This window comes from Triticum dicoccoides, chromosome 3B (assembly GCF_002162155.2).
Source record: "Triticum dicoccoides isolate Atlit2015 ecotype Zavitan chromosome 3B, WEW_v2.0, whole genome shotgun sequence".
Taxonomy (NCBI): Eukaryota; Viridiplantae; Streptophyta; class Magnoliopsida; order Poales; family Poaceae; genus Triticum; species Triticum dicoccoides.
Window position 1 is genome coordinate 151,601,844 of NC_041385.1, and position 12,317 is coordinate 151,614,160.

Genomic DNA, 12,317 nt, shown 5'->3' on the forward strand with positions numbered 1-12,317 from the left:
TGGCATTCAAAGCAGCCAAACGCTTACCAGCAACCTCATCAACATTGTCCATCATCAAGTTATAAAAGTCTTTTGCCGATAAATCATTTTGTTTAGCTATTCTCAAGGCATTCAAATTTACTTCCAGTGGTAAAACAGCTTCTTGACCATATACTAGCTCATATGGATTCACCTTCGTAGCACCATGCCTTGAGATTCTATGAGCCCAGAAAGCTTCAGACAACAACTCATGCCATCTCCTCGGATTATTCTCAATCTTCTTCTTGATGAGTTTGATTAAAATTTTATTGCTATACTCAGCTTGTCCATTAGCTTGGGCATAATACGGAGATGAATTGAGCAACTTTCTGTTATAAGATTCGGCAAACTCTCTGACTTGGTGTGACATGTAAGATTAACCTTGATCTGTAGTCAACATTTGAGGAATACCGAATCTATGAATAATGTGCTCGGTTATGAATCGAATTACCTCCGTATGTGTCATGTTCTTGAGAGGTACTGCTTCAGACCATCTAGTGAAATAATCAGTTGCCACCAATACGAACCGATGCCCTTTTGAGGAAGATGGATGAACTTGCCCAATAAAGTCTAAACCCCATCCTCTGAAAGGCCACGGCTTGATAATAGGATGTAACATAGCAGTAGGAGCCAATTGAATATCACCAAACTTTTGACAAGCTTCACACCCCTTATAATATCTGAAACAATCATTAATCATAGTCGGCCAATAAAATCCAGCACATCGCAATAACCATTTCACCTTGGGAGCCGACTGATGAGTGCCACAAATGCCTCCGTGTACCTCTCCCATAGCAACCCTTGCCTGGTCCTCGTCCAAGCACTTTAGAAGAACATCATCGACCATTCGGCGATAAAGACCATCATCTCTCATCGTATACTTGAAAGCCATACGCCGAAGTGACCTGTCCACCCTTTCACTCGGATTGCGCAGGTAATCAACAATGGGCTTCCTCCAGTCGGGATTGTCACCTGCACTAGATTTTTTGTTAATGGCCGAATCAGTGGGTACAGGTTCGGCCTCTCCTATATTGGCAAGACAAGACATCGGCTTTTGAGAAATATGAAACATGCCATGATCAACATGATATCCAGATGCTTGTTGTGCCAACTCATTTGCTTTCCAATTGTCATGCCTAGATATATGAGCAATGCTAAAACAGTCCAATGTAGAAATTATATCTAGACATTTATCAAGATAAACATTAAGTGACTCATCCAAACACTGAAAAACTTTGGATACTTGCTGCACCACTAGTAGCGAATCACCATAAGCCTCAATATGTGTAATACCTATAGCAAGCAACATCTCTAAGCCGAATAGCAATGCTTCATATTCGGCTTGATTGTTTGTGCAAATATATTCTAAGCGGCATGAGGCTTCAAAAACAGCACCATGAGGAGATATATATAAACAATACCAACACCTTGGCCATTGCTACAAACTGAACCATCAAAGTATAATCTCCATGGTACTAATGAAACAAGGTTCATATCAACATCATGCTTGTCATTAATCCGGTGTTCAACAATGAAACTAGCAACAATTTGGCCTTTCATGGATTTTAGAGATTTATAAGCCAAATCATATTCAATCAAAGCATAAGCCCACTTGCCAATTCTATCACTAAGAATTGGCCTATGCAACATGTATTTAATGACATCGGTTTGCCAAGCTACTATACAAGCACTCGGCACTAAATAATGTCTCAATTTTGTGCAAGCATAATATAAGCATAGACATAGTTTTTCAATAAATGTATACCTTGTCTCGGTGTCCAATAAGCATCTGCTCAAATATGTAGTGGCATGCTCTTTTCCTTCGGTATCTTGAGTCAAAACAGCACCAATAACACCTTCCTCTGCTGCGATATAAAGCTTAAAAGGCTCTCTATGCTTGGGTGCTTTCATCACCGGAGGAGTGCACAAATAATTCTTGATCATATCAAAGGCTTCTTGCTGTTTTGCCCCCCAAGCGAAATCAACATCATTCTTTAACTGAAGGATAGGAGTAAATGCATCTACTTTCCCTGACATATTAGCTATGAACCTTCTCAAATAATTCACCTTGCCAAGGAACTTTTGCATATCTCCCTTGCATGTTGGAGCCTCCACTTTCTGTATGGCCTCTATCTTTTTGGGATCAATTTCTATGCCATCTTCATGAATAATGAAACCCAAAAATTTGCTTGCTGACACGCCGAATGCACACTTTAAAGGATTCATCTTCAGTCCATACTTTTTCATTCTTTCAAAAGTTAAACGCAAATCGGCCAAGTGAGATTCAAAAGCATCTGATTTGACAACAATATCATCAATATAAACTTCAAGTATGACATCGAGTAAATCATGAAAAATCAAATTCATAGCCCTTTGATATGTAGCTCCAGCATTTTTAATCTGAATGTCATCACTGTCCACTCGAATAAACCAAGGAAACCAGGGCATCAAAAAGCGGTCTTGGACATGTCCTCTTCGGCCATAAAAATTTGATTGTAACCGGCATTACCATCTAGAAAGCTAATAACCTTATATCCAGAAGCATCATTAATAAGCATATCGGCCATTGGCATGGGATACTCATCTTTGGGTGTAGCCCTATTCAAATCTCTGAAGTCAATGCACACCCTCAATTTTCCCAAATCCTTTCTTCTCCACTGGGACAATGTTAGAAATCCACTCGGCATACCTGAAAGGTCGAATGAAATTAGCCTCAAGCAAACGACGGATCTCTTCCTTGATCCGGTCATATGTTTTTGGATTAAATTTTTTGGCCGATTGTTTATAAGGTCTAAAACCGGCCTTTATAGGTAACCGATGCTCTACCAGATCTCGGCTTAAACCTGGCATCTCATGATATTCCCATGCAAAGCAACATACATATTCCTTCAATAGCTCGATTAATTTAGCTTTACAATCAGCTTTCAAATTTTTGTTTACAAATGTCGGTCGACTGACTGATCCATCTCCAATATCTACCTCTTCTAATGGATCGGCCGATGTAAAACCTTGTCCAAGTTTATCCATGTCATCCAACTCCTCTATAGACTCATAGATATCGTTCTCGCTGGACCGATATTTCAACAGACGTTTTTGTAACCACTCGGAACTAGAATCCATTTAAACATATCATACCTTGGAGCCGACTGCATTCAGTCGGCTTTAAAGAGACAGGCACGAAACCATTCTTGGTCGCGCTGAGAAAATAAAACTCTGACAAGTCACGTCCTGTCAAGCAAGTAGCATTGGGATGTTGCCAATCCACCGATGCATCGGCCAAAGCAACACAGGCAGAGTTATCCGCATGAATGACTTCCACTTCATCATCAAACCACTGAATCAAAAACTGGTGCATAGTGGATGGCACGCACTGGTTTGCATGAACCCAATCACGGCCTAGTATAACGTTGTAGTTACCTTGCACCTCAGCGACAAAAGAATGCAGTAGCCAAAGTTTTGCTTCCGACTATAAGCTCCACATACATTACACATTTGGCTTCAATTTTCTCTTTGCCTTCAAACCTGTTGAGCACCATATTGGTATTGATCAATTCTTCATCAGGCAAACCCAATTTCTTGAACACCGAATAGGGCATAAGATTTACCATAGCACCTCCATCCACAAGCATCCGAGTGAGCGGCGACCCATTGATATGACCTCTGAGATATACGGTTTCAGATGCGTTACTAGTTCTTTTGGCTTCTCGAATATTGCATTTTTAGGGCCAAAATCCAGCTGAGCCACCTCCCCTTCCTCATCTATAGCACGAAACTCAGCAGGTAAGTAATACACCATATTGATATCCATACCTTCATGAACTGGCGTAGACTCATAGTTCAACATATCAACCTCCTTCTCGAGTGCATCCACCGATTCTGAAATTTGTCCGAGTGAAGAGGAAGCAATAGGTAACATAGACGATGCAATGATTGTGTCATCCTCTTTTGGTAATGTAGGTACTGCTGTGATCGCTGGAAAAGCCACTGCCTCTTGTATTTGTTTGGGCCTCCACACTTGTTTTGCTGGAACCATGGGTCGAGTGTCATTGAACAACTTATCCCTTGGTTTCTCGGCCTCTTGTTCTGCCATCTCTTGACTCCTTAACCTCTGTAGTTTCCTCTTTTATGTCTTCGTTAGCCCTGGAGGACACCACTTTGGCTGAGTGTATTTAGGATCTCTCATTTTTACCTGGCTGGTGCTTGCTTCATGGTCATTAGCCAAGTGCTTTGGCGCGATAGCAAGTATCGGCTCAGTCGGATTGCTATGCACAATCGGCTGCTGTATGGCGAATGTTTCGGTGCCCAAGAAAAGTGAGTCGGCATCCATTTTCTCCTTGCCTTTTCCCGAGTCAACTGCTACAACACTTGGTGATTTAACACGCCATTCTTTTCAACTTTCCAGATGCATGAAATTTCCACTCGGGAGCATCTTTTTACTCTGATGGAATCCACTCGAATGGATATCACTCAGATGGAATTCAGTCGGATGGAATCTACTCGGCCTCATTTTTTCACTCGGATAGCTTCCACCTGGGTGCATTCTTACACTCGGATAATTTCCATCCGATCGCATGTTTTGACCAGCCGACCGATAGTTACCGATGTTCAGTCGGCCATTATATGAGTATTCAAGTCGATCCCAAACAGTTTGCCTTTGCTTTTCTAGAAACACCGCCTTTGGTCCACTCGGTTTCATATACTGACTGAACATATCATCTGATGGTGACCTTGGTCGTTTCAAGTATGATGGCCGGTTAGAGCTGGAACCAGCCAATTGATTAGCATATTTGGACAACAACATATCAAAAGTTGGCTTGATCTGCTTGCATTGCACTTTAGCTTCATTCCTCTTCCATTTGCTAACTTCTGGACTCTTGGGCTTGACAAATCTTACACGAGCATCTTCTTGCACTTGTAGTTGACCCCCGAGTGTAGGATTCTTGATGGCGATTTTGATCACTTCCTTGCCATCGGGTTGCTTATCAAGCACAACATGTCTCCCCACGACCATGCTACCTTCCTTGTCTTTCCTGGGCTCACCAACAATGATATTAGCTTTATTAGCAGATTCGGCTACCTCTGGCCGAATGAGTAGCTTTTTCCCGTCCAAATCCATGGTATTCATTGGAAACGGTTGTTTATCAACTTGCATCTCAGAAAAATTCAATCGTCCGTCATTAATGGCCGATTGTATCTGTCGTCGAAAAACATTGCAATCGTTAGTAGCATGAGAAAAATAATTATGATACTTGCAATAAGCACGCCGTTTTAGCTCTTCAAACGACAGTAAAGTATGAGATATTCTAATAATCTTAGCCTGCAGCAAAGCATCAAATATTCTATCACACTTATCAATGTTAAAAGTAAATTTCATCTCTTCATCACGATTCTTATGAATCGGTTTCAGATCATTGCAAGTAAAGGGTTTGGCCTTAGATGGCCAAACAAATTCAGTAGCAAAAACATCACCCTCATCGTCCGATGATCACTATCATATTCCACCATATTCATCTTTGGACGATCGGCTTTGTATCTATGCACTTCTTTGAGATCTTTGCTTCGGCTTTCCTGAGCCAAAGCCCTTTGTAAGACTTGGTTGATATTTAAGAACTCATAGCCTTCTAGCTTTTCTCTAATGGGAGTTCTCAAACCACTCAGCACTAGGTCCGCCAAGTCCCTCTCGGTTATCACCAAACTAAAACACCAGTTTTTTGTTTCTCTGAATCTCTTGATGTAATCGGAAACCGATTCATCATGCTTTTGTTTAACCGATGTTAGATGTGACAACTTGAGTTCATTATCACCGCTATAAAAGTGATCATGAAATTTCTGCTCTAGCTGTGACCAAACCCGAATGGAACCATGTGGTAAAGAATAAAACCATGAAAATGCGGTGCCAGTTAATGACAAAGGAAATAAATGCACTTTCAACTCATTTAGTGAGCCCGCTTCACGTAGTGGTGCTAAGTATTGACTAACATGCTCCCATGTCGTTTTTGTGCCCTCTCCATTGAACTTAACAAAATCTGGAATCTTATATCCCGGAGGGCACTGGATGGTATCAAAGTACTCGGGGTACGGCTTTTGGTAAATCCGATTCCGAGGTAACTCAACTCCAAAATTCTCTCGAAGCATCTTAGCCATCTCCTCTCTAAGATTAGCTAAACCATCATCCATAGTGGACGATGAAGCTTGTGGCAGTGCCATAGGAGGAGTAGGGTTACTAGATGTAGGTAGGAATTGTGGCATGTATGTCGACCCATAATTTGGTAGTGGTCGAGCGGTTGTAGCTGTAGGTAGGGTTTGGTTCGGCGTTGCCATCGAACCTGGCATGCTCATAATAGGGTTGATGGGTGCAGTCACAATCTGATTTGTTTGGATAGGATAATAAGCCATCGGCACGAGAGGCTCCGATGCAATAGGTAAAGCCAGATTAGGGTTTTGCACACTAGCAGCTACACCATCATTACCATTAGACGATTGAGATGTATTCTTCTGAGCATTAGTATTTTCTATGAAAGTTTGATAGACTAGATTGTTACCATCAGCAATACGACATTCAATCTCGGCCCACTGCTCAGGAGAAAAGGCAGTACTTACAGAGGGTTTAACCTGCTCGGCTTGAAGAGGAGGGAACTTGATTTCTTCAATCGGAGTGATGTTGGCTTGGCGATCCTTCTTGAACTTTGCAAGGAACTCCTACAAGTCCTTCTCCTCGCGCGCCTTCTTGTACTCCTCATAGATTTGGCGATGATCGGCCGATATCTCATCAAGACGGGGCTTAATGATGTTATCGGCGTCTACCTCAGATGGCTTGGGAAGATCAGACATGGTGGATGATGATGATTGATCTTCGTTCCCCAGCGGAGTCGCCAAAAAGTGTGTTGACACATGAACACGTCACGTGTACCCTCGACGCCGGGGGTGATGCACCGCAGCTCATGTCGAAGGAGACCCGACCGACAGCGCGATACGCAAGATAGTGGGTGGGCGCTTTTGCAGACCCGAAACCCCGCGCAACCGGGAGGGACCCCGTCAGGGAGTGCGGCGGCTATGGGTTGCCCTAGGTCGATTCGCTCGCCCCTAGAGCCTCGAGATTCGCAGCTCTCAAACACGAAGAACGGCGAAAAATGAGAGAGAAAAACGGTCAAGAGATAAAACGTAGATGAAAAAGTAGTATATTGATTTGTTCGATTGTGTGTTGTTCAATCGGCCATCACCCCCAACATATATAAGAGGCGGCTGGACTTCCCATACAAGTAAAGGATTCATCTAGGCTTTCCTTACAAAAAAATTACATCAATTCATGTCCTAGAGTCCTAATTCTATTCCAACTTGGATTCAGTCTGAATCTGGCCCAACTTCTGTCTTCCTCATTGCGTGGGCCGTCGAGCTTGCATATGATCTCCTGTCAAGACGGCCCAAATATCAAACTTATGTGCCCCGATGAGACGAACAACTCTTATGTTGATCACTTTTTCAAATAAGGCCATCTTGAATACTTTTCGAGGTCATCTTTATCTTCCAGTCAGACTCGGTTTGCAACGGACTGGAATGTCTGAGTCTCGTAGTGAATTTGCAGGCCATATACTATCTCAGATGATGATGACTGCAAAACCAAAGTTTACTGTTTTGACGATATACACAACCTCCGTATTGAACATTTCTCCATCCGAGATCATCTTGATAAACTTTCGGGCACATGCTCAGTTTCACTCGGATTCGAGCTCATTCACTCGGATATTAGAGTCACTCGGATTGTCCGACTGGACTTTCACTCGGATTTTAGAATCTTTCACTCGGAAGATAATATTCCACTCGGATGATTATATTTTCACTTGGAAGACAATCTCTTACTCGATCGGCAAATTTTCATTCCGGCGGTAATATCTTCACTCAGATGATAATAAGTTCACTCGGATGTCAAACTTTCAGTCGACCAGTAAGTTTCACTCAAAAAGTAAGTTTTCACTCGATCGGTAAATTTTCACTCGACCGATAAGTTTTCACTCGGATGGTAAGCTTTTCACTCGACCGAAAACATAGCCTGATCTTGATTTGTCCCCCCAGGTCTCATACGAACTTGGATTGAGACGAATTATATATGAAAATCGATCGGCTTGACGAGACGAAACTTTCTCGTGTTGAAGGTTTTTCGATTCAAGGCCTTCTTGAGGGCCGAATTGCTCGCGCGACCCATCAGACAGGGTGTCTGGTACCTCGCGCCATATTTCTGTTTAGATTCGGTCTGCAGTGTATTGCCTCTAACTTTTGCATACGAAGTCGGATTGAGATGATCTATATATCAAAATTGATTGCCTCGACGAGACAAAGACAATTCCTGTGGAATGCTTCTTCATCCGAGGTCATATTGAAGGTGTGATTGACCGAAAAACCATTCGGAACATTGAATTTTGCACTCGGAGTATAATTTAAATCCCTAAGATCGGTTCAAATGATGATAACCCAATCATCAAAGTTGTTCCACTCGGCGATGTGAAACTTTCCATGCTGAAATTCCTTTCACTCGAAGCCATCTCATTTTCTTTTATGCCGTGCCAAAATCTGATGTCAACACCTACGAGGTCGGTTCGTAGGACACTGGTCGGATGTGATCCGCACTGGACTAGGAACGTGACCGAGTAGACTTTGGACTTTAGGGTCCGTGCGAGGCCCAAGTGTTGAGCCCGCGATGGACGCCTATATAAGGTGGAGGTGCAGCGCACTTATTTGGTTGAACACTTCGGCGCTACGACTAGGGTTTGCATGTGTTGCGAATAGACACCTCCACTCGCCGCCGACTGTGTGATTAGACCTAGCAGTCCGCCGCACGTTGTTCCTCCTGCATGCGCGGATACCATTAGAGGCGGTGCACTTGCGCCGCTCCGGCGAACTTGTACGTTGGATCGGACGACCGGCTGTTCGAGGGAGATCGGACGAGGAGGAGACGATCCACGCGGATGCGCTGCCCCAACTCTTCTTCCGCTGCACTGCACTGCGCGTCTAGTGGTAACAAACTGTGATCCATCTCCCGTAGCATGTTCTTGGTTGTTCTACGTGTAGGAAATTTTTAGTTTGTAGTCTACGCACCGTACTGTAGACTCCAACACTTGTGTGTGAGCAATGCATTGTACAAGTTGGCAAACCGCTTGTCGGAGAAAGCGAGACAACAATCTTGAAGATCATCGGCCAACTCCTTGATACCACATGCCCTATAAAAGTTAGCACAAAAGTGCCTCATGCACCATCGATGGTGCAACTTTGCATGTCCGGGAATGTCAACCACCACCGCATTTAGAATTCCTGGATGGCTATCTGATATGATACAAATTTCCCTTTCAGCTGGTAATACCCTTGTTCTCAATTGACACAAGAACCACTCCTAGTTATCATTGTTCTCCACTTCAACCAAAGCAAAAGACAAAGGCAACACCCGGTTATTGGCATCACTTGAAGTGCCCTTGTATTGTTCAGTCAAGAACGTGCCATCAATGGCGATGACGGGCCGACAATGCTCAAAAGCCCTCACGCATTGCTCAAAGGCCCAAAATGCACGGCCAAATACTCGGACTGTCCTCCCGTTTTGAATCAATGTTTGGTGCCCACGAGGCTCGACCATGTGAACCATGCCTGGGTTTGTGGCGGCCATAGATAACAACAACCTAGGGAGTCAGTTGTATGTTTCCTCCCAATTGCCATACAACATCTTGAATGCGGCTTGCTTCGCCTTCCATGCCTTTCCGTACTTCACCTTGTAATGAAAGATGGCTTTCACAAGGTCAATGACACTCCTAATGCTCATTGTTGGAAGTGTGGATATTTGGTTGGAAATCCTGTAAGAGATGAACTGGGACATGAGTTGTCTGTGTTGTTGGTACACAAGCTTGCCATCAACATTCTTGTGTCGGCGCATGTGACTTGGTACACAACTCACCATGCGCCAAGTGGGACCTCCTTTCCATGGCCTTCCACACACAATCCATGGACATCTTTGCACTTCACATTTAACCGTGCAATGCACATTGACGTCTGAGTTGGCCACTCTATGTGGACGATAAGGCATAACCAAGTAGTTGTTGGAGGACGTGCCCTTCCGACAAGCTATGGGCACGAGCAAAGGTCTTCCAGCCTCGGTGTCGGAGTAATGGGCCACGGGTAGGCTGACCCGAGCCCCAGAACATTTCAAGACATCGGGGCAGGCTGCGCCCCTCAAAGCCGAGTCTCAGGTGACGACTCCTAGATGAACCGAGTTTCAGATGACGACTCCCAGATGAACCGAGTTTCAGATGACGACTCCCAGATGAGCCGAGTCTCAGGTGACGACTCCCAGATGAACCGAGTCTCAGATGACGACTCCTAGATGAACCGAGTTTCAGATGACGACTCCCGGATGAGCCGAGTCTCAGATGACGACTCCCAGATGAACCGAGTCTCAGATGACGACTCCCAGATAAACCGAGTCTCAGATGACGACTCCCAGATGGGCCGACTCATGGCCGGCGACTTCCGGAGGAGCTGGCTATAGAGAGTCGGCACACGACTCTACACTCATTGCGGGTACGACCACGGCATGGCCGTCACCTCCAGCCTATGAGGGGTCGGCGTGGCTACAGTGTGCCGTACCGCCGGAGATCTCCGGCGTGGCCCGACACTGTAGCCATGCCAGACCTGACCTCGGCCACAGTGCGCGGCGCACTGTGGCCACGATGGCCTACCTATACGGCTCGGAGACGGCGGGCCCGCCAGTCAATGAGAGCTAGAAGACGGCGGGTACGCCCCGAAGGCGGCCCTGTGGGAGTCGGCTCCCCGGAGCTGGCCAGCCCCTCTCACGGGTCCCACGCGCCATTAACCAGACAAGATGGGGAGTAACGACAGTGATCGCCCGATAGACGGCGGCATTGTTGCCACGACCCAATGACCAAGCCTACGTCATCAGAAGCACGGCTATAGTGCCGGACTCGCCGGCGGGGCCCGCGAGTCGGCGGGCCCCATCAGTCGGTGGAGAAGACGGCGGCCTGTGAGACAGACGGGTGGGACCCGCGCCCAGCCGGATTACTATTGTATCCCCGGGGGGTAGGCCTATATAAACCCCCCGGGGCACCCATGCAAAGGGTTCGCTCCCATTAGCCTTAGACCCAATGATATAGGAAGAAGAGGGCTAGCCTTGTCTCCTTCTACCTCCAGAATACAGCTCTAGGAGCAACCTTATAGTCACTACGCCTGAGTGATCATGCGGAGACCCCGCAGAGCAGCAGTAGGGGTGTTATCTCCTCGGAGAGCCCCAAAGCTGGGTAAGATTCGCCGGCGTGCATGCCTTCGCCTAATCCCGTTTCCTGGCATCGGCGACGTTCTACTTGCTCCCACCATGATAAGCCATCCTTTGGCATATGTCGCACCCAACCCCCGACATTTGGCGCCCACCGTGGGGCGATGTGCACCATCGTCCAGAGACCTGCTTTGGACGGGAACCCTTTTCCTCCCCCATGGGCGTAGCCAGCCCGGCACGCCCGATGGTGCTTGCCCCGACGCGCTGCAAAGCGTCGACGACGCCTGCGCGGCGAGCTGCCTCGCTGACCTTCTCGGCGAGGTTAGCATCTCTGACGAGCCTGCATCCGATGCAGGCACGGGCGGCCCCGAAAGCCTCCTCGCGGGCCTCCTCGACCATCTCCATGTCGCCGGCGAGCCTGCCGTGAACTTGGAGTCCGTAGGCTCCACCGACCCGATGCTGGTCGACCCCGACGGCGTGTCGCTCGACACGTTCCCCTCCAACGTGGTGATCTACGACGAGCCGCTCCCTCACGAGGCGAGCGGTGGAAGCGCCATCACGGAAGTGCTCGTCATCAGTCATGGCGAGCGCTCCGGTGAAGAAGCTCATGACCCGCTTGACGCGGCTCTGCGAGACCTGACGGCGCCCATTCTGGAGGACGCTGACGCCAAGATGCTGGAGGCACGCCGCCTTCAGCTTGTCGAAGGTGCGAAGAAGCTGGCAAGCATGAGACGCTTGTCGGAGGCCTACCAAAGTGAGATGGATCACGCTGTGGGCGGCTCGCCGGCGCCGACTGGGCCTAGCCGCCTAGGCGCGGTCCGACAACGCGGCGCGGCCGTCGCCAACCTGTTCGGGGCCGATCGCCCCGTATATGCCACGCCTGCAGAGAACATCTGTGCCGCTCAGGCGGCAGCAGACAAGCTAGACAACTTCGAAGGCGAAGAGCGCCGCCTAATGACCGAGCGAGTCCAGCGACTCCTCAAAGTGGCTGCCGCACAGAACGAAGCCGGCTGCCGTACGGAGGCGTCGTAGC